General features: G+C 40.5%; 1 protein-coding gene and 1 long non-coding RNA gene across 3 annotated transcripts in view; one reads left to right on the top strand and one right to left on the bottom strand.

Moving 5' to 3' along the window:
- GUCY1A2 (guanylate cyclase 1 soluble subunit alpha 2) overlaps positions 1-18,333 on the bottom strand; it is a 318,781-nt gene that overhangs the window by 14,597 nt on the left and 285,851 nt on the right. The gene's annotated exons all lie outside the window — the stretch shown is intronic.
- LOC148108828 (uncharacterized) overlaps positions 1-18,333 on the top strand; it is a 407,929-nt gene that overhangs the window by 385,780 nt on the left and 3,816 nt on the right. Inside the window, exon 5 of one of the 2 annotated variants that reach the window (XR_015727023.1) lies at positions 15,432-15,614. The exons of the other annotated variant lie outside the window; for it this stretch is intronic. This is a non-coding gene — a long non-coding RNA (uncharacterized LOC148108828). The remainder of the gene's footprint in view (positions 1-15,431; positions 15,615-18,333) is intronic. 2 annotated transcript variants of the gene reach the window in all.

Genomic DNA, 18,333 nt, shown 5'->3' with positions numbered 1-18,333 from the left:
ATTTGGAAGGCACAGCGGAGCCAAACCCATCATCCCCTTTTTCCTAAAAACAACTCCTTTTCCTAAGACAGGTGGATGTTAACAGCAGATGCAAGTTGTGCGTGTAAGAGACGGTCAGGGAGGAGCCGTAGAGACAGAGGCAGAGTCAGAATGGGGTGGGGGGTGCGAGGAGAACAGAGGATGTGTGGAAACCCAAGATCTCTGCTCCAGCAGTGATAACCACCTTTACACTAAGAAGGGGGAAAAAATCATTCTTTGATTCTTGATAAAAATATCTGAAAACAACAGTTGGTAGCACTAAGAATTCTTATAGTAGGAGCAATCTATATTTACTTTTACAAATGGAGTTGAACCATTTTCTTTATAAAGGATTTTTTGTTTAAAGTTTTAATTGACCGTTTCTTCAGAAGTATTATACAATGATTACACTAACTTGGAATATAAAGACAGGGGCTCGTTCTGATATTTCAGAATTCTTTCAGACACCTTATTTCTCCGTATCACCCTATCCAAAAATCTAAACATGCTCTTCTCTGACAAATTTATGAATACATTAGAGTGAATTTGCTCCTAGGAGCAGCAGGACAGCGATGGCATTGGAACTAGAATCTGGGTTTGTTAACTCCTCGTCAAGCTCAGCCCTACAGTAATAGTAAGGCTACACGAAGATCACTTTCTTTCAATCAAACCCAGATGGAGGTAAGGCATTAACGACAATCAGAATGAAAGTCGTTCGTACTGTTTGCTTTGTGTTTTACAGATGTCAGTTTTCTTTCAGTGTAATATATAATCAGTCACTGCAGAAGTAAAATGCAAAGTTCCCTAAACAATACTTAAATTTAGCACTGAATTCCACAATAATTTTGCTTAGCTCGAATAGAATGATCATCAATGTGAAATCTGGGTATCAATGTCAATCAACAAACATGTTGAGTGCTGGTGACATGCTCTGACAGTCCTCTGAGTGGAGGAGAGGGAGTGGGGATGTGCAGAACAAGGTAACACAGAACTAAAAGGGCAAGAGATACTGACAGGAACACATTAGCAGCAATGCAAGGCAGCATATAGGAAGACATATGATAAAATCCAAAGGAGTGAATTCTGTAGGGTCAATGTGGAAATGAGGACTGTGGATCTTAGTACAAAGGTCAAGAACCACAGAAATAAAGTTCATGCTTATCAATTATAAAATAAAGCAAAACCCCAACCTTTCAAGTAAGTTCCTTAAAGACCCAAGAAACAGGTAGGATTCCATAGGAGCTGTGTTCCTCTCTCCCTATATGTTAAGCCCTCTATTTTTCTCATGCTTTGTTTGACTCACCAAGTTCTCTGTATGCTGCTGTACTTGAGATGTTCTCACAGTGAGAACGAGCACTGAGTTGACATCTGTGGAAGTATTGGTACATGACTGGGAAGACGGGCGCACTAGCTGCTTTGGAGGCCAGGACTTTCAAATAATTCACTGTACTTTGGTAGGAAACTCTTCACAATGACTTGATCTCTTGACATTTTAAACACGTCTCCTATTTACCGTGCTAAAAATGACAAGGACAGCAGCTTCCATGGGGCTTTATTCTTTTCCAGCTAAGCATTTTCGTATTAATAAACTAAATGCAGTTTTAAATTTCAATAATATAAATGAGAGCACATAAGTAAAGTGATCCAAGCTCCTGTGACATCCAGGATTTAGCAGCCTTTGTATAAATGAACAGTCAAGTGCAATATTCAGACGGTTTCCAATAGGCCAATCTGAATGCCTACTGGTGGGGCTGTGCAGGGGGTCAGGGGAAACATTTCACACAGCATGCCTGCTGCTGATGAGTCGTGGGGCTGAATAAATGATCAACTGTGTATACGGGGATTAGGAATGCATACCCTGATCACCCAGAACCTCTGATCCCCTCTGAAATGCTTTATTAAGTCCAAGTCCCTGGGCTGGCTCTAAAGCTCTGCCTAACAATCCCTTTCTTCAGCAACTCAGGACAGATAGGGAAGCTTGGATTCTACACAAATCTAAATTAATCCCCAGCTGTAATCCCCAGCTGGTTGATATACAACCTGGGGGGTTTGGCAACATGTGTAATAAATATTTGGAAGCCACACTAATCCTAGCTCACCTGCCTGTCACTATTCCTCCTCTCAACAAAGATTTTCCTACCAATTGATTTTCACAATGAGAATTCATTGCCGCTTTGGGTCACCGGACGGCCCCCCAGCATGTGGCAGGGAGCTTGATACTTTGAAGGTCCATGGACCTGCACCATCACTGCTACAAAAATGAAGCCCATCTCTGACTCACTCAGCTCTTGTTTGCATGCCCGTTTCTGCCCGTTTGCAACAAGCTCTGTGCTCTATCCTGTATCTATCCTATAAATGGAATTGAAACTTACTCACGCTGAGGTACCAATGACCTAAATGTAATTTACATTTTTAACACAAGACTCGCAGTTTTAAAAAGGTAGTGGAATTATAACAGTGACATTTCAGGCAACTTATTCTGGGATTTATTATCTTCTGCAGATGATACTTAAATTGGCTTATATAAAGTACAGCTTGGTCCTCTAGAGCCTAAGGTCAAAATTCAGCCTTTTATTCTTCTGTACACTTCTCTATACTTTTCTCCAATTATATACGCTGATGTCATTGGGAATTAGGGTGGTCTTCATGGCTATTTGCTATGTGCATTGCCCATACTGATCTAGACTACAGAATTAGGGAAGATACTCAATCATTCCAGTCTCTCCACCTTCATGCCGTCTTTGGTCAGTGAGCTCAGCAGTCGGCCAGGCCGCACTTAGTTACTAAACACCTTCTATGAGCTGGGTGCTGAGCCAGAGCACTCCTGCTTCTGATCATATTCGTTATGGGGCAGGAGAAGACTGAGAGAGAAAGAAGAATTTTTATTTTTGCTGAAGATGTCTTTCCATAAAGTGGTCTGTTTTTGTTTTGTTTTAGCTGAGTTGACACTGTGGACAAACCCATAGACATCGCTAACCTTGCTGAAATGAATACAGCTAGCTGTAGCGTCGGAAAGGGACGAAGCAGTACATGTGGTTCTCTAAGAGCTGCCTGTATGAAGTCATCACGTGAGATTGGAAAATCTTTGTTTCAACAACCAAAAGGGCCAGTGCGACGTGCAGAGCTCTGAGACAGTCTAGCAGAGGGCTCACTAGCTTGTCCACTAAGTGCTGGGCTACCAAAAGATGCTGTAAGACCAAGGCGAGAAGAAGTAGGATATGCTGCATCTTTCAGAGCCCAGGGCCAGAAGGACTGTCTGGAAAGTGACCTTTTAAAGATTTTGGATGTCTGAAATGTCTTTAGTTCACTCTCAGCTTGATTGGTTTCATTAGGCATTAAATTCCTGTTTGGAAATTATTTTCCCCTCAGAATTTGCTGCTAGAAATTCAGATATCATTCTGTTTTCTACGCCAGTGGATACAGTTTTTTCTCCTTGTATGTCCATCAGTCTGTCTCTGGTGTTAGGAAAATTGATGACAATATATCTCAATGAATCTTTTTCTCTTTTTTATATTGAAGTACAGTTAACACACGATGTAACGGTTTCCGATGTACAGCACAGTGACTGGACAACTGTACGGTTAGGCAATATTCACCGCAAGTGCGGCTACCATCTGTCAGCACACAATCCTATTACAGTACCATCGACTACATTCCCTGTACTGTACTTTTACTCCCATGACTTATTCCATAAGCGGAGGTCTGTACCACCCACTCCCCTTTATCCCCATTTTTAGAAAAGACTATTTATTTATTTGAGAGAGAGAGAGAGCATGAGCAGGGGGCGGGTAGAGGCAGAGGGAGAAGCAGGTTCCCCGCTGAGCAAGGAGCCCCATGCGGGACTGGATCCCAGGACCCTGAGACCATGACCTGAGCCAAAGGCAGCCGCTTAACCAACTGAGCCACCCAGGCGCCCCCCCCTTCCCCTTTTTGCCCACCGTCTCCTCTATGGCAACCACCAGATGGTTCTCTGTATTTATGGGTCTGTTTCTGCTTTTCATCTTTATTCATGTGTTAGATTCCACATATAAGTGAAATCATATGGTATATTGTCTTTCTGACTGACTTCACTTGGGATAATACCCTCTAGGTCCACTCATGTTGTTGCAAATGGCAAGATCTCGTTCCTTTTTACTGCTGAGTCATAGTGGGGTGTTTATATATGCCGTATATTTTTTACTGTTCATATGGATACTTAGGGTGCTTCCATAACTTGGCTATTGTAAATAATGCTGCAAAAATCTACGGGGTTTCTTTGGGTAAATACTCAATAGTGGAATTACTGGATCATATAGTATTTCTAATTTTAACTTTTTGAGGACCCTCCATACTGTTTTCCGCAGTGGCTGCGCCAGTTTGCATTCCCAGCAGCAGTGTAAGGGGTTCTTTCATAGCCGTCCTCATCAACTCTTAGCTCAAGTGTTAGGTAATAACTCATTGTCGTTCTGATTTGCGTTTTCTGGATGATGATGAGTGATGTTCATCTTCTCGTGTCTGTTGGCCATCTGTATTTTTCTTAAAGTATCAGATCAGGTCCTCTGCCCAATTTTAATCAGACTATTTTTCTGGTGTTAGGTTGATGAAGTTTTGTATATATGTTGGATATTAACCCCTTACCGGATATATCATTTGCAAATAGCTTCTCTCATTCAGCAGGTGGCCTTTTTGTTTTGTTGATGGTTTCCTTTGCTGTGCAAAAGGTTTTTATTTTGGTGTCATCCCTATAGTTTATTTTTGCTTTTGTTTGCCTTGCTTGAACAGACAGATCTAGAAAAATGTTGCTAAGGGTGATGTCAAAGACGTTACTGCCTATGTTTTCATCTAAGAGTTTTATGGTTTCAGGTCTCACATTGAGGTCTCTATTCCATTTTGATTTTATTTTTGTTCATGGTGTCAGAAAATGGTCCAGTTTCCCCAATAGAGTTTGTTGAAGAGACGATCTTTTCCCCATTATATATTCAACTGACCATGTAAGTGTGGGTTTATTTCTAGGCTCTCTATTCTGTTGATCTCTGTGTCTCTTTTTGTGCCGGTACCATACAGATCTTATTAGTGTAGCTTTGTACTGTATCTCGAAATCTGGGATTGTGATAACTCCAGCTTTGTTCTTCTTTCTCAAAATTGCTTTGGCTATTCAGAGCCTTTTGTGATTCCATACAAATTTTCAGAGTTATTTGCCTAGTTATTTGGAAAATGCTGTCGGTATTTCTATAGACATCAGCCGAGTCTAGAGATTGCTTTATATAGTATGGACGTTTCAACAATATTTATTCTTCCAATCCGTAAGCGTTGTATGTCTTGCCATTCCCTTGTGTCCTCTGCAGTTACTTTCATCAATCTTTGATCATTGTTGGGTACAGGTCTTTAAACCCTTTGGTTCAATTTATTCCTAGGTATCTTATTCTTTTTGGTGCCACTGTAAATGAATTGTTTTCTTAATTTCTGTCTCTACTACTTCATTATTAGTGTATAAAAATGCAACAAGATTTCTCAACTTTGTATCTGACATTATTAAATTTATTACCTCTAACACTTTTTTGGTGGTGTCTTTAGTGTTTTCCATATTTTCTATATATCATGCCATCTGCAAATACTGACAGTTTTATTCCTTCCTTGTCTAATTGCTGTGACTAGATCTTCCAGTACAATGTTGAATAAATGCAGTGAGAATGGACGTCTTTGTCTTATTCCTGGTCCTAGAGGAAAGGCTCTGAGGTTTTCACCATTGAGTAAATGCTATTTATGCATTTGTTATACATGGCCTTCACTAGGTATGCTCCCTCTAAAAATCCACTTTTTTGAGAGTTTTTGTCATGAAAGCATGCTGCATTTGTCAAATGATTTTTCTACAGTTACTAACATGAGCATATGATTTTTATTCATTTTATTACCATAGTTTATTGATTTGCAGATTCTAAATCATCCTTGCACCCCAGAATAAATCTTATTTGATTGTGGTGAATGATCCACTTAATGTATTGTTGAATGCAGTTTGCTGGTATTTTGTTGAGGATTTTTGCATCTGTCTTCATCAGGGATATTGGCCTATAATTCTTTTTTTTTTTTTTTTTTTTTTTTGTGGTGTCCTTTTTTGGTTTTGCCGGCCTCATAAAATGTGTTTGGAAGATTTTGTCTTACATTTTTTGGAATAGCTGAAGAGAATTGGTATTATTTCTTCTTAAGTAATAGGTAGAATTCACCTGAGGATATATCTGGTCCTGGACTTCAGCTTTTTGGTAGTTTTTTGATTACCAAACCAATTTTGTTACTAGTAATTGTTCTATTCAGATTTTCTCTTTCTTCCTGATTCCATTTAGAAGATTGAATGTTCCTAGAAATTTATCCATTTTTTGAAATTGTCCAATTTGTTAGCATATAATTTTTCATAGTACTCTCTTATAATCCTTTGTATTTCTGTGATATAGGTTCTTTTCCACATTTTAGATTTATTTGGTTCCTCTCCCTTTTCTTCTTGAGGAGATTAGCTGAAGCTTTATTAATTTTGATAATTTTGCCTTCTCAAAGAACCAACTCCTGTTTTCATTGATCTTTTCTATTGTTCTTTAGTCTTATTTCTCTGATTTCCACTCTGGTCTTTCATTTACTTTCTTCTACGGACTTTGGGCTTTGTTTAGTTTCTTTAGGTGTGAGCTTAGATTATCTGAGATTTTTCTTCTTTCTTGAGGTGGGCCCGTATCACTATTTATCTCCCTGTTAGAACTGCTTGGACTTCATCCCAGAGATTTTGCACCCTTGTATTTTCATTTTGCCTCCTTGTATTTTTTTTTCTTTTTTCTTTTTTAATTTCCTCTTGGGTTTTTTGCTGACAAATTTGTTTACCCTCCACACATAGGCCTTTTTTCCAGTTTTTTCTTATGATTATGGTCAGAAAAGGTTGCCTGGTATGATTCCAGTCTTCTTAAATTTATTGAGAGGTGTTTTCTTGCCTAACATGTGATCTATCCTGGAGAATGGTCCATGTGCACTTGAAAACAATATATATTCTGTTGGTTTTGGATGGGATGTTCTGGATATATGTTAAGACCATCTGGTCGAATGCATCATTCAAAGACACTGTTTCGTCAGTGATTCTTTGCCTGGATGATCTAACCACTGATGTAAGTGAGGTATTAAAATCTCCTACTATTACTGCATTATGGTCAATTTCTCTGTTTATATATGTTAATATTTGCTTTATGTATTTAGGTGCTCCAACGCTGGGTTCATAGATATTTATAATTGTTTTATCTCCTTATGGGGTTGATCCCTTTATCGTTATGTGGTACTTTGTCTCTTGTCACAGTCTTTGTTTAAAGTCTGTTTTGTTGGACAGAAGTTTTGCTTCCCAGACTTTTTTTCCGCTTCCATCTGCATGAAATTCTTTTACCATCCCTTCACTTTCAGTCTGTAGGTCTTTAGGTCTGAAGTGAGTCTGTTGTAGGCAGCATATAGATGGATCTTGTATTTGCATCCATTCTATCACCTTGTGTGTTTTGATTAGAGCATTTAGACCATTTATGTTTAAAGTAATGATTGATAATTGTGTACTTATTGGCTTGTTGTTGTTGTTACTGTTCCTTCTCTTTCCTTGTGAGTGATGGCTTCTTCAGTGTTATGCGTGGCTGTTTTTTGTGTCCACTATAGGTTTTTGCTTTGTGGTTACCATGAGGTCGTATATGACATCCCAAACAGTCTATTAGCTTGATGCTCAGTTAAGCTTGAACACATTCCAAAAGAATTTCATGTTTACTACCAGACTTCACATTTTGTGTATATGTTGTGCTATTTTACATCTCATTTTGTGAGTCCTCTTAATTTTTTGATGTAACTGATTTTACTACTTTCATGTTTAACCTTCATACTAGCTTCATAAGGGATTACAGTTCTTTCCATTCAGAATTTTCTTATTTCTAATTATGGCCTTTTCTTTTCCACTTTAGTAAGTCCCTTTAATATTTCTGCTAAGGCATGTTTAGTGATTGAGTCCTTTAATTTTTGTTTGGGAAACTCTTTCTCTTTTCACTCTGAATGGTAATCTTGCTGTGTAGAACATTCTTGGTTGCAGGTGTTTTTCTCTGCAATGCTGTAAATACATCCTGCCACTCCCTGCCTGCCTGCAAAGATTCTGCTGAAAAATCAGATGATGGGCCTAAAGAGTTTTCACAGTACACAACTAGTTGCTTTTCCATCTTTAATCTTTGACATTTTAGTGTTTCATGGTGTGGTCCCCCTTGGTTCACTTTGTTCAGAACTCTCTGTGCTTCCTAAACCTAGGTGTAAATTAAAGAAGCTTTCTGCTCCTTTCTCTTTCTGTGACCCTCTATAATGCAAACATTTTTTCACTGCAAAAGATCCTTACCTTTCCTCATTTTTTAAAAATTCTTTTTCTCTTTTTGCTGTTCAGCTCGGGTGCTTTCCATTACCCTGTCTTCCAGATTGCTGATCCCTTCTTCTGCACCCTCTGACACACCACCGATTTGTTCTGGTATACTTTTTATTTCAGTTATTGTATTTGTCAACGCTGTCTCTTTTTTATATTTTCTCTTGGTTGGAGTTCTCATTGAGTTTATCCACTCTTCCCTCCAGTAAGCATCTTTATGAACACCACTTTGGACTCTCTTCTCTGGCAGGTGGCTTAGCTCTGTTTCATTTAGTTATTTTTCTGAGATTTTGCCTTATTGTTTCATTGGGAGCATATTCCTCTGTCTCTTCATTTTTCTTGGCTGTGTTTGGTTCTATGAATTAGGTTGAACACCTACTTCTAAATTTGAAGAATGATCTTTATATAGTCATCTCCTGTGTACACTGTGTGTGCCTGGTGACTTTGGCTAGCTGGTTGGAACTGTGGCTGTCATGCCCTGGGAGCTCCAGGGCATTCTGAGTTGGGGCCACACTAGCGGAGTGGCTGAAGTTGGATGCAGGCTGGGGAGGTCCTAGGGCTCTCTGCACAAAGGGCATGCCGGCCAGACAGGTAAAGCTGAAGTGGGTGCAAGCTAGGGAGTCCCAGTGCTCTCTGTACGAAGGGAATCTGGCAGGACAGCTGATGTGGGCATTGCCCGGGGAGGACAGGTGAAGCTGAAGTGAGTACAAGCCAAGAGTCCTGGAGTGCCCTGCCCCAGGGGCACCCTGGTGGGCTAGCTAGAGCCCAGACAGGTGTGGGCTGGTGGTTGGAGTGCTTTGCACAGGGGGCGCCCTGTTGGAACAGCTGGATCAGAGGCAGGTGTGTGGGTGGGAAGCTCCTGGGGCACTCCATGCAGGGGCCCTCTGGCTGGAGCCCAAACAGGCATGCATGAGGGGTTCTGGGGTACTCTGGAGCCAAAGTGGTGTGTACCTGGAGCGTTATAGGCTGCATCTCTGTCATCTTGGGGAGATGGCTGGACCGGGGGGGGGGGTCCTGTTGTGCGCCAGGTGGGGGCTGCCTACGTAAAACAGGTGAGGCTAGTGTGGACTTGATGCCCAGGAGTGTCTGAGGTGGTAGGCTGGCGAGGAGGCCTGGACAGTGCTCCAGTCTTTGCTGTCAAGCTGTGTAGGGAATAGGAATGTAAATTATGGTACTTGCCAGCTCCTTCCACCTGAAGAGAGTTCTAGCAGCTCCCCTGGCATTTGGCAGTGCTCTAGGGCTGGATCCTTTATATTCTAGTTGTTCTCTGAAACATGCCTCAGAACATCTGCGGCTGGTGAGGGGTAGGGATCCAGCTCTCAGTGGGGCAGCAGGTTGGCTATTAACGCCCAGACTGTCCTGTCCACATGGTCAAGCTGGAGAGGGAATGAAAACAGTGGCCCTCACCAGACCTGTAACCCGGAGAGAGTTCCAGCCGCGGCTCCAGCATATGGCAGGTTTCCGGGGTGGGTTCTGGCTCCTTTATATTCTAGGTTACCTTCTTCTCTACTGTTCCTCCCCACTGCAGGTTGTGGTGTTGGGGGCGGAGAATCCCTTCCTTGCCGAGTCTCTGTCTCTCGTGCCATTCTCTCAGGTGGTCCATCTTCTGTGGCGCAGGTGCTGGTCAGTCGGCCCTCAGGTCTTCAGGCGGAACCGCTCTATCACTTGACGCAGGTTTGGTGCGTCCGTGCGGGAGGCGAGGCACGGTCTTCCTGCATCGCCATCTTGGTCCACAATGCCCATCAGTGCACCTGTTTTAATCATTAAAATGACCTCTAGTGGAATCTTTTAACATAGCAAGTTATATCTTTTAGTTCTGGGAAATTTTTTGTAAAGTCTTTGAAAATTCCGTATGCGTTCTTTTTCTGGGTTTCTGCTTAGTCAGATGCTGGACTTGGTATTGATTCTTCCATTTGTTTTCCTTTCTCTGTGATCTACTTTCTACTCTGAGATAGATTGCCTTCAGTATTATCTTCTCATCCTTCTATACAATTTTAAAAGTTCAGATATCACGTTTTTAATTTCCCAAGTTCATTCATGTTACATGATTCTTTTTTACTCTGCTGTGCTCTTAATTACATCTGAAACGTATGACAATACTAATCATCTTTTTATTGATTTTTGGCTTTGGTGGTTTTCTCTGTATTGTTTCTGCTTCTCCAGATGTTTTCTTGTTTACTTTGGTCTTTCTCTTTAATATGGTTGGAAGTCTCTATTTGAGGCATTAAAATCTGATTGATAGATTGTGTGGAATTATAGGTCTCCCCTGACCATGTCTAAATAGAAATACATTTATTTACTGGCTCTCCTTTGGGCTAATTTGTCCAAGTGCTAATCATGCCCACTGCATTATACCTAACTTCTAGCATTCTGGAAGCGGAATGGAGGAAATGAGCTAGAAATGTCACTGTTCAGTATGTGGACTTTTATTTAATCCCCCTATATTCACCCGCCTAAATTTAGAACCATTTTGCTTCAATATCTCAAGGAACAGAAACCTCGTATGTCCTGCTAGAGTTACTAGTCCCCTCAAATCTGTTGTTTATGAGTAATGGAGCTTCAGGTAAGCACATAACTACCCAGCTAGACAAAAAGAAAACAAAAAACTCTACTTCCCCAAATTCCTTGCAACTGTTTCTGTGTAATTATTAGGTTCTAGTTGCATTTGTCCAATATTTGAACGGCAGAAGTAGCCTCCATCTTCCTTTAGCAACTATGAACACTATCAAGGTTAGAATTTTGCAGAAGGAGTGTCATAAAATGGCCCAGTATTAGGTGAGAAAGTCAACTAATTTCCTAATCACTGGAATGTATAGATAAGGCATCCATTTTCTCAGTTTCCTAATGTTCAGAGGCAGGTATGGTGGTGGCCGTGGCTCCAGTGACGGGAGCTTGCCTAACCACCCAGTTCTATATTTTAGGGGCATCATTTAGAGATACTCAGTTTAGAATCTGCTCTTTTTTCCTCTTTTATTGATTCTGTAAGCATTATCATTCATTGTATGAAAACTCTTCCTGCTTAAAATACCTGGGCGGTTTCTACTCCTTGTTCTTGTTCCAGAAATCCTCTCAGCTTTATGTTGCACTTGGCGGATTAATCCTGTAATTAGTTCCTTTCATTCATTCTGTGTGAGTGAATCAACCGATATTTAGATTTAGAGTGAATATGGTTGCTCCGTATCTGTACCTTTTCCACGGGAACCTGAGACTGCAGCTTTCTCCTCTGTACGAAGACAAATACCACTCATGTTGGCACCTTCCATCTTCCAGTCCTTGTACGTGTGTATTGGGAGAGAGCTATACCTCTTTCATATGCTTGCCATCATTTTACTATTGTTTCAGAAAAAAAAAAGATAAATTCGATCTGGGTTAAATTACAACTCTCTTTTGCTAAGTAGTCATCTGAAAATCTTTTTGATAAGGACTCTATTATGATGGCCTTTGATGCTATGCCTTTGAGTGCGAGAGAAGAATGACAGTTCTGAAAAATGAAAATAAAAAAAGATGAAGATTCTTTGTGTTTTTCTAAGTGTTCTGTAGGTCTTGAATTTTTCCTATTCATCTTCTTTCCAACTGAGTGGAAGAAATGGAACTCTGCTCTGTATTTTTGCTTTGTGCTTCACTGCTCCATGATCTGATGCAGTTTGAAGAGAGGTCCAATGAAACTATAGTTATTGAGTCAGCTCGACAGCCTAAAATCCCTTGAAATTCAATAATTCATGCTCTGAAAATAACACTCCTGTTCAAATAAGGAAAGTAAGAATCTAGCTCAATATGAAAACAGAAGGATCTCACCAAATTTGTATGCATTTTAAGGTTACAAACGTTTGAAATCGCAGATTTTGTGGCAATTCTATAGGATTATCAATTTATGGGTATTAAAATTAAAGTTATCAAAAAGGGATAGCCTTCCTTTATGTTCCTGTACGTTCTCTGAAAAGTATAGGCTTGCTTTTCTGCAAGCACCCATAGTTAAATAGTGACAGCAAAGCACTTACTATGGACTCCATAGTCTGCATGCCTGCTGCTTTTGCGAGAGTGCACATTCGGGCGTGCATTTCCTATTTGAATGTCAGAACAAATGCCTCGTAAGTTCATGAATTTCAGGATGCTAAATAGCGAAAGATGATTCAGCCCCAGTGGCTTCTGTGGACATTGTCAATTCTGACCTTTACCAGCCTAAAAACTCCATCTAACAGACCAAATACCGAAGAGATTTAAAACACTCAAAAGTTTCCCATGTCTGAAAGCAGAACTTTAGAAGGAGATGACAAATGAGAAATTAGAAAAGATAACTGTAGTCAGCTCTTGTCAATTAATTAAATAATTGCCTCACATTTTTTCACTTCTCTCTGACCAAAATTATTTCTTAAAAACAAGTCCATCATCACACTGGCCATTTTGTATAGAAGGGACAGAGCAGAAAGAACATATGTACATTTATTTTGGAAAATGGACAATTTTCCATTGATTTCATTATTTAAAAAATACAACAATCAATTTCTCTATTTTAAATATTCCTGAACCAATCAGATAGATATAGAATTAGCCTAGATAAAGTGTAAGGAGACATATAAAGAGTTTTAAGGACTTCAGATCCAAAGAAGGCAAGGCAGCAGGAAGAAGATATTTAAAAAATGAAAGCAAACTTTCTTCTTTTCTTCAAGAGTTTAACCTCTGAACAATATTTTATAGCAAACATTCCTTGCAACTTCCCCTAAAGTCGTGCTTCTCAAAAACACTAATTTTGGTGGGGAGAAAGTAATGGTAAGGGAGTAGCAGACATGATGCAGGAGAAGAGGCTGGTAGAGAAGCTAAGTAAATCTGATGCTTAAAGTTTAGCACTCCTCCCCCGTACAGGTGACATAGGAGCGAATTAGCAAATAACCTTGGTTCAACCACTCAAATTCTCTTGTTCTCGATCTCCTTGTGGAAAAAGAAATATTTTGATCTAACTTATTTCAAAGCTTATTTATGGCTCTAACATTTAGTGCAGGTTGAGAATCCATAGATCATTCAATTTTGCTAGATGAGACTTTTATTGGCATATTTAATAGGACAATATTAATGTTGCTGTCTGTAATTGGAAAAGTAGAAATATAATTCTTGAGGCACAACTCAAGTTTTCCTTCTGGGAAAACTATTAAGCCATTTGTCTTCAATGATTATTTTTCTTTTGTAAAACACAGTGGTTACTGTTTTGGTGCTTCTAAGTTACGAGGCTGACCGGACAGCATAAAATAACAGACCAAGTCCTTATTTCTCCTTAAACATCAAGTGACTGGTACAGACGAGCAAAAACGGAGGCTACGGGCAAACTAGTAGATGGGAATTTTCTGAAGCCCTTTGGATATCTTCCCCCACATTAACTATCTTTATGAAAAGTAAGTACACTGCAGGCCCCGAGTTAAGGCTCTAGAGTATAAATTTGAATTCTGACTCGCACGTTCATCTGTGAGTCCTTGTCAGATTTAGTCAAAGTCTCACTTTCCTCTTACCTGAAAAACAGAAGCTTGCTGTGAAGATTGATGTGAGTGAATTGCTTCTAGAGAATAAGTAATTCAATAAACATTTGCTATTCACTTTTGAAGCTGGAAGATATTTTAGAGGGCATCCTGGTCACTACCCTCATGATTGATAGACATGAAAAGACCTCACCCTGTTTGCCAAAAATTACACAGCAAATTAATCCCTGAACCAGGATGAGATTCCTAGCCCAGGACTCCAGAGAACTGGGTCGACGCGCTGTGACATCCTCGAGCCTCCACAACACGGGTGGTGGAGCTTTAAGCAAGTTAAAGGATTACAAATTCGGAAGTCCCTAGCTTTTTAAGAGCTTATATGGGGGTTAGCTATGTCTGCAAGCAGATTGAGGAGACAGCAGTCATCATCTTTATAAAAATTCCATGTTTCTCAGAACCACTCCTTAATCTCCTCCTCAAGCAAAGGTCTCCACTACTTCTTAAATGGAGAAGTGTTAGTCAGTCCTTACTATGGACTGACTTCATTTGTTCAAACCCTACCCTGCAGCATAATGGTACAGGGGGTGGCACCTTGGGGAAGGATGGGATTAGGTGAGGTCATGGGGGTGGAGCCCTCTTAAATGAGATGAGTGCTCCTACAGGAGTCCTACGAGAGCTGGCTTCCCCTCTTTTTCCACTGCATGAGGGTCTAAGGAGAGGCCAGCCATCTGAAAGCTCTCACCAGAACCAACCACGCTGGCGCCATGATCTTGGACTTCCAGCATCCATGGCTGGAGAAACACAGTTCAGTTGTCTATAAACTGCCTTATAGCAGCATGAAATGACAGATTTAGCCCTCGGATTTTCCCCTTTTTATTGGCAGAATAAACCACTCCCTCACTAAAAAAAATGCCCATGTCCTAGTGTCTGGAAACTGAGTATGTTAGAATACCGGCAAAGATGATTTAAGGTTGCTGGATTATCCGGTGGACCCAGTGTCATCACAAGGATCCTCAAAAGTGGAAGAGGGAGGAAGAAGAATCAGGTTAAAGAGATGTGGCAATAGAAGCAGAATTAGAAAGATGTGCTGGTCCTGGCTTCATGACGCTGGAGGGAAGCTGAGAACCAAGGAATACAGGTGGCCTTGATTAGCTTCTAGAACTTCCAGAAAGGAAGGCAGCCATAATCACAACTTGGTTTTAGCCCAGTGAGACCCATGTTAGATTTCTGTTCTACAAAACTGCAAGATAATATACTTCTAAGCCAAAACGTCTGTGGTAATCTGCATACCTCTGCTTAAATCGGGATTTGCAAAGAAAATAGGTATTTTTTAAAAAATCACATTACTATAACTTAGTCATCAGGAAGAGGCCTTTGCTAATAAAAACCTGTAGGAATAAACGGATTGCTAGCTCAGTTCTGAGTCATGGCTTAAAATGGCTTTGGCCAAATTACCAAACACAGTGTTTCTCTGGGATTGCCAGATGAGGCCTGTAATCCAACTACCATTCAACATGGCTAAATTTATAAAATGAGAGTCAAGATGATCTATTTCTTCATGGAAATAACAGGATGGAATTCCGGTCCCAGGCAGCGATGTAGGAAGACCCTGAACTCACCTCCACCACGAACACACCAAGTCTACACCTACTTACAGAGTAATCCATCCTGCAGAAGAACTGAAGCCTCACTGAACAGCTTCTGCACATCAAAGCACAGACCGCAGAGAGAATGGCAAGAGAAACAGAGACATGGTAAGGAAGGGAATCCCAACACTGTGAACTGCAGTGGGGAGGGACATGGAGCAGATGTGTCTGCCTTGGGCCACAAACAAAAAGTCCTGATATAAAAGGCTAACTAAAGAAATCAGTCCTAGAAGCTGCAAAATCATGGGGGCAGGGGTGGGGAGGGTGCTGCTAGAACTCTCTTTGGTTTGAAAGGGCTGAAGAGCATCACTGTTTCCATTCCTCCTCCACCTTGAGAGCAGCTCTGGTCAGTGCTCACTACAGCTTGAGGCATCTCGCCCAAGGTGACACAGGCACAAAGCATCATGGAATACTGCAAGCCTGTACCACTCTGGCTCCAGAGGGGATGCCAGGGCACCCCCAGCACAGAGTAAATGCCCACTTAGGCTCCCAACAACTCACAGGGTGTCTGCTATGTGGCGCCACCCAGAAACCCCCAGCCCTTGCATGCCATGGTTCCAGCCACAGTGCCAGACAGCACCCTGCCTTGCACCCACCTCAGCTTCTGCACTCCTACCCGGGTGGAGAGTCTTAGGATTCCCCCCACTTGCAACCACTTGAGCTCCAGTTGACCTGCCAGGGCACCCTCTGCACACAGAGCCTGGAACTACCTCGGCCTGCAACCGCAGCTCCGTACATCACACTGAGGATGCCCCAGCATGAGTGCCCCAGGATCCCCAGTCCATCACAGCCAAAGCTCCAGTTCACCAAAGTTACCAGGCATGTGCGGTTTACACAGGACACACCAATGAAGCAGCTTTTCCGACTAGTTCACAGAACCAAGCATAGCTCTCAGCTATTGGGAAGACAGCCTAATGGAAAGTGGAAAGCAACTAAGCTGAACAACAATAAAGAGAAATGAGGGTGGGTTGAAGCACCTCTAGGACAAGTGAACAAACATCCACATTATAAAGGACCCAAAATGAGAAAAGAGAGAAAAAGGCTGAAAACTTCCCTAACCTGGGAAAGGAAACAGACATCCAGGTCCAGGAAGCCCACAGAATTCCAAATAAGATGGAGGTCCACACCAGGAAACATAAAGAGAGAATTTAAAATCAGCAAGTGACAAGCAACTAGTTATATACTACGAGCTCTATAAGGCTAGTACCCCATTTTTCTGGAGAAACTTTGTAGCCAGAAGGGAGTGACATGATATAGCCAAAAACAAAAAAACCTGCAACTAAGGATGCTCTACATGGCGAACTCGTCATTCAGAATAGAACGGAAATTGTTTCCCAGGCGAACAGAAATTAAGGACCTCATCAACACACATGCCTTAGCAGAAATAGCAAAGGACTTACTTACAGCCTTTTCTTTTCCATTTGAATAATTAGAAGAAAATTATGAAAGGAAAAACTTTCATGAATACAAGCTAACATACAGTAAAGGTGGTAGAGCAATAATTTATAAAGCTAGTATGATGGAATTAGATGTAAAACAGGACAACATATACATGAAATGTGGAGGCTACCAGTAAAAATCAAGTTCTTCTACAATGTGTTAAACTTAACCATCAATTTAATATAGGCTGCCATATACGAGCCTCATGGTAATGAGAAAACAAAAACCTATAATAGATACAAACGAAATAAAGCCAAGCATAACACTAAAGAAGTCACCGCTCGCAAGAGAAGAACTACAAAACAACCACAAAGCAATTAACAAAATGCCAGGAAGTACATACTTATCAGTTATTACTTTAAATGAAAATGGTTGAAATGCTCCAAACACCCAGTGTGATAAAATGAAAAAACAAGCCCCATCTGTATGCTGTGTATAACCATATCAAGAGACAAAGAAGATATAAATGTAAACAAACATCTATGCACTCACCATGAGAGCACCTACATACACAAAGCAAATATTGACATAAACAGAGAAATAATTGATCATGATCCAGAAATAGTAGGGGACTTTAACACCCCACTTACATCGGTGGATAGATCATCTAGCAGCAAATAAATTAAATAAGGAGAGAGTGTCTCTAAATGACACATTAGACCAGATGGACTTGACAGAACAGCCTATCCAAAAACAGCACAACATAAATTATTTTCAAGTGCACAGGGACCATTCGCCAGGACAGATCATATGTTAAGTCACAGAAAAAGCCTCAATAAATTTAAGAAGACTGAAATCATATCAAGTCTCTTCTCTGACTGCAAGTATATGAAACTGGAAAACATTTACAAGAAAAAAAACTGGAAAAAACACAGACACATGGAGATCAAACAACCAGTGGATCAGTAAGAAATCCAAGATGAAATTAAGAAATACACTGAGGCAAATATCTTTGGGACGCTGTGAAAGCACTTTTAAGAGGGAAATTAATAGTGATATAGGCCTACCATCTCAAAGAATCTAATCTTACACCTAAAGGAACTATAGATCATAGTGGAAACAGAGTAAAGAGAATACAAGATCAGTAAAAGAGCTAATTCTTTGAAAAGATAAAGAAAACTGATAAGCCTTTAGTCAGACTCATTAAGTAGAACAGAGAGAGTGCCCAAATAATTAAACTTAGAAGTGAAAGAGGAGAAATAACCTACACAACAAAGAGTTTTAAGAGACTAGGCCAAAAAAACTACATGCCAATAAACTGGACAGCCTAGACAAATGGATACATTCCTAGATATACACAACCTTCCAAAAGTGAACCAGAGAGAAATAGAAAATCTGAACAGACTGATTACCAATTCAATTTTCTTACTAATTAAAAACAAAGAAA

Source organism: Ursus americanus, chromosome 16 (genome assembly GCF_024610735.1).
Source record: "Ursus americanus isolate L20-20 chromosome 16, mUrsAme1.1.p, whole genome shotgun sequence".
NCBI lineage: Eukaryota > Metazoa > Chordata > Mammalia > Carnivora > Ursidae > Ursus > Ursus americanus.
Note: the sequence above shows the minus strand (reverse complement) of the source record. Positions and strands in the feature narration are given on the sequence as shown.